Raw genomic sequence first — 4,993 nt, forward strand, 5'->3', positions numbered from 1 at the left:
CCAAAGATGAATGTGCCAGGATGAGGAGCAGGTTGGCCCTTCATTGTGGCATCCTGGAAAACCAGAGGGTGGAAGGTCCTGTGTGCTGGACAGACCAAGTGTCCTGAGTAGGTGCCTGCTTGAGCCTGGAGAGATGGTACCAGCATGGGTGCCCCAAGAGGGTGGTGAGGATTACCGTGTGAGGTCCTGTCCATCGAGGTTCAAGAGGCATGGGAGTTAACTGTTTGAGGAGTACTCTGTCCCCTGGGGAGAGCAGGGCAGGTTTAGGGGCATTAGGGTCCACTGGTGTGGGGGCAGGAAGACAACTGTCAGAGTGTGAACAGAGAAGGGACCTTAAAAGAGAGAGGTAGGGTAGGTACCCCATCAGTGGAGGAGTTTGAACTGGGAGGTGATGGTTAAGGAGAAAGGACCTGCCATAAAGCAGCTCAAAAGGGCTCAGGCCCGTAGAAGAATGTGGGGTGGCCCTGAGGCGAGTAAAAGCAATGGGGAGAAGGGAGGGCCAAGATAGCCTGAGTTCAATGGAGAGCTTGGTTAGTTGTTGTTTGATGAGTCCATTGGCCCTCTCCACCTTTCCCAAGGATTGTAAATGGTAGGGGGTGTGGAATTTCCAGGAGATGTTGAGAGCTTCTGACATAAGCTCCATGACCCTGGGACTGAAGGCTGGCCCATTGTCCATCTGGATGCTTCGTGGGACACCAAACCAAGAAATGATGTGGTCCAGGAGTATCTGAGCCACCACCTCTGCTGTTTCCCTGGAGACCGAAAAGACTTCTACTCATCCTGTAAAAGTGTCCACAAGTGTTAAGAGATAACGGAGTTTTTTATGAGTAGGCATATGGGTGAAATCAACCTGCCAATCTTCGGCTGGTTGGTGTCAGAGAAGCTGGTGTAGAGACTGACCTATGTGGAGAGGCCTTTGTGGGTTGGCCTGGGCACACATCTGGCAGGAGGAGTGAACCTGTAAAATACAATCTAGGAGATGGGTGGGGTCAAAAAGGGGCTCCTAGAAGCCAAACAAAGCTTTGGGGAAGCGGCTAAGGATTTCTTGACCCAGTAAAGGTGCTGGGCAAGCAGGTATCACTAAGAAAGAATGAGAGAAAAATTGTCCTGCAAGAATGCAGGACAGAGCCAGGGCAGTGGTGGTGCACGCCTTTAATCCCAGCACCCTGGGAGGCAGAGGCAGGCAGATCTTTGTGAGTTCGAGGCCAGCCTGGTCTACAAGAGGTAGTTCCAGGACAGGCTCCAAAGCTACAGAGAAACCCTGTCTCAAAAGAAAGAAAGAAAGAAAGAAAGAAAGAAAGAAAGAAAGAAAGAAAGAAAGAAAGAAAGAAAGAAAGAAAGAAAGAAAGAAGAAAAGAATGCAGGGCAGTGGCAAAGTTTTAAGTGGGGAGGGATGGGTTCTGTCTACCCCCATAACTGAAATTGGTGAGGGGAATGTAAGGCCCGAGTGAGAATAAAAGTAATGGATTTACACTCTACCTATAGTTTTTCCCTAGGCTCGGATAGGGTTACAGGATATACCAAGGCCAGGCAGTGTCAATCCTCTGCAAGGCTGAGAAGTTTGAAGGCTGGCACAATTTCACTTGCCCATGTTGGTGAGGCTGGACCTCCGTGGCGTGGGTAATGTGGAAGTTAATCTTGAACCTCTGGATTTGGAAGGGAGGGTAGACGGGGAAGGAGAGGACACTGGTTACTAAGGGAGGAACAAGAGCACAGAGCCCCAAAACCATGGGCTTATGGAAGCTCTGTCCATTTGTCTTTATGGAGGCAAAAAATTTTCAAGGTCCCAGAGGGCAGTTGAGGCCAAATCTTAGTGCATAGGGAAATTAGCCATTTGGGACAGATTGTATCCGACAGGCTCAATTTATAAAGATCTTGTAAGAGGCATCCCAGGGACGACAGCAGATCTAGCTTTGAACTGCAAGTGCACATTTTAAAGTCTATGCCCAACCAAGTGGCCTAAACCTATTACAGCACGTCCTCTAAAATAGCACATAGGCCTAATGGGGCCATGGAAATTGAATGCTAAGCGTCCCAAAGCAAACAAAGCCCACTTCAGCCAAGCCCAGTCTTGCCGGTCTGGCCACTGCTGAGATCAAATTCTTGGCGTGAGCTTGCAGCTTCAACAAGAATCCGATAATGGACAAAAATAAGTATGAATGGGTCCCCCCAAAACCCTATAGCATAGACAAGAAAAAGGGACTCACCAATTCGCAGCCACTGTAGCCCAGGAGCCGGTTTTAGAATGGTGTGGAGAGCTCAGATTGTGGACTAGTGGGCTTTTGATGCCTGACCTAGGGCCATTCGGAAAGACCGCCCTACCTGGTGGAACCTCCAGATGTTAGGATTTTTCCTAACGCAAGCTCTCTGCTGACACAAAAATCCTAATCAAGCCAAATCACAACAAGCCAAATTTAAAAATATCCAGGTTTAATGGGATTCCTGCGCTCTCAGGTGGTCCCCAGGGGGAACCAGGAGGGCGAACACTACCACCAGGAGGAGGGAAAAGAGACCACGCGATTCGCTTTGGGAGCTATCTTAAATACCCTGTGGGAGTGGTCCTACCTCTCCCCCACGGAGGGGTCAGGACCTGGTATGCTGGGATTTGGAGTTCAGACCAATACAACTCTCAGGCCTGGGGGCTGGGGACTATGCTCCCAGCTTAACAGTGGGGGGTGCATTTAGGCAATGGGGCAGTCATCAGACTTCATTGAAGGTACAGGGAGTGTTCATGTCAGCTGGACTGGTTCACACCAGCTTTCAGGAAGTTCAGGGCTCGCTACCATTCAGAGCAGGTTGTAGTCAGCAACTGATGCTTAGATAGCGTCTGCCAGCCAAGTGGAAGCCTATTGAAATAAGTTTGAACTATGAACAGGAATTAAAATTTAGAAAAAGAGCAGGTAACAGGTATCTGTAAACAGAAGGAATAGATTCATATCTTTGAATCCTAGCAAAACCTACAGATTTTGGTTAGCAGCATGCACATTTTTCTGCTGTCCAGAGAACCATGTATGGTAGCTTTAGAATGAGCTAACAAGTTGGCTATAGATTTATGGAAGACTCTGGATACCTTTTGCTGTTAAACTGACATTATAACTGTCCTAGCCATTAATACTATCAGAGATCTCAGAAGGATAAATAAAGTATATCTGAGTACAGACCAAAGAATTTTCACATCTATTAAAAATGACAGGGACCAGAGTCCATATTCAGTTAGTCATACCCAGGTCTCCATATTATTGGAGGCAGAAATATCCAGAACAGCAGCCTTACTATACAAGCCAAGCTCATAAGGAGATTTTTTTTTTCCCTGTGGAAGAGGGACATGGAAAAGACTGATCTTATTTTGTCTAGGCAAAAGTGGTACAATCAATTCTCCAAGGTCCTGCTGTTTGTCCACAGTTGGACTGGGTCCTGGCAGCAGGTGTTGTACTGGGGCATCTCGCCCAGTGGTCGTAATCCAGGTAGAGACATCATGGAGTCTCATAATCTTCTTTGGAAATCTTGGGTTACTGCTAGGATCTCGGAGTCTCTGTCTAATATAAGCTTTTCAATTGGAAAAAAAGAAAGGATATTTAACAAGTGGTGCTGGCATAACTGGATATCAACATGTAGAAAAATGAAAATAGACCCATATCTGTCACCATGCACAAAACTCAAGTCCAAATGAATCAAAGACCTCAACATAAAGCCAGCCACACTGAACCTTACAGAAGAGAAAGTGGGAAGTACACTTGAATGCATTGGCACAGGAGACCACTTCCTAAATATAACCCCAGCAGCACAGACACTGAGAGAAACAATTAATAAATGGGATCTCCTGAAACTGAAAAGCTTCTGTAAAGCAAAGGACACAGTCAAAAAGACAAACGACAGCCTACAGAATGGGAAAAGATCTTCACTAACTCCACATCAGACAGAGATCTGATCTCCGAAATATACAAAGAACTCAAGAAATTGAACACCAAAAAGATCACATTCCAATAAAAAAAAATGGAGTACATGAGAAACCCTCAACCCTTATTTTCAAAGGGACAAGAATTTCCTAGCAGAACGTTTTAAAATTAGAAACACAGATTAACTTTCCTTTCTCCCTCCCACCCGAGAGATTCCAAGCACAAGGTCACTTGGCCAGCCAGCCACCTGGTGATGACAAGTAAACCAAGGAGAAAGCAGACTTATCGGGATAGGAGGGGCAGAAGGCCTTGCACCGCACCAAAAAGTCACTTCAAAAGCCTCTTTGTAAATTGCATTTTTTAAAAACTAACCCTGCAAAGGAATTTTTAACTTCTCTCTCTACTTTGTTGTTTCAGGGTAGTAAAGAGTAAAGAGGAAGTTCCTGGCCAGCCAGTAATTGCCTGTACTCACTTGTACTTGCAATAAAAGAGTTAACCTTGCATTTTGCAGTCCAGTCCACTTTGCTTTCTGGTGTTCTGGGGGGTAGGTACGGGGGGGGGGGATGGAGGAGGGGGACAGGGAGGGGGGATGGGACGTGTTCTAGGCACAACAGGACAGATCTAAACAGAGAACTCTCAACAGAGGAATCTAAAATGGCTTGGCTGAAAGACACTTAAAGAAATGTTCAACAGCCTTAGTCATCAGAAAGATGCAAATCAAAACAACTCTGAGATTCCATCTTACACCTGTAAGAATGGCCAAGATCAAAAACACTGATGACAACTTATGCTGGAGAGGTTGTGGGGAAAGGGGAACACTTCTGCATTGCTGGTGGAAATGCAAGCTGGTACAGCCCCTTTGGATGTCAATGTGGTGATTTCTCAGAAAATTAGGAAACAACCTTCCTCAAGACCCAGTAATACCACTTTAGGGTATATATTCAAAGGATGCTCAATTATGCCACAAGGACATGTGTTCAACTATGTTCATAGCAGCTTTGTTTGTCATAGCCAGAACCTGGAAACAACCTAAATGCCCCTTGATCGAAGAATGGATAAGAAAAATGTGGTACATTTACACAATGGAGTACTACACA

The sequence above is a fragment of the Chionomys nivalis genome, chromosome 13 (genome assembly GCF_950005125.1).
Source record: "Chionomys nivalis chromosome 13, mChiNiv1.1, whole genome shotgun sequence".
NCBI lineage: Eukaryota > Metazoa > Chordata > Mammalia > Rodentia > Cricetidae > Chionomys > Chionomys nivalis.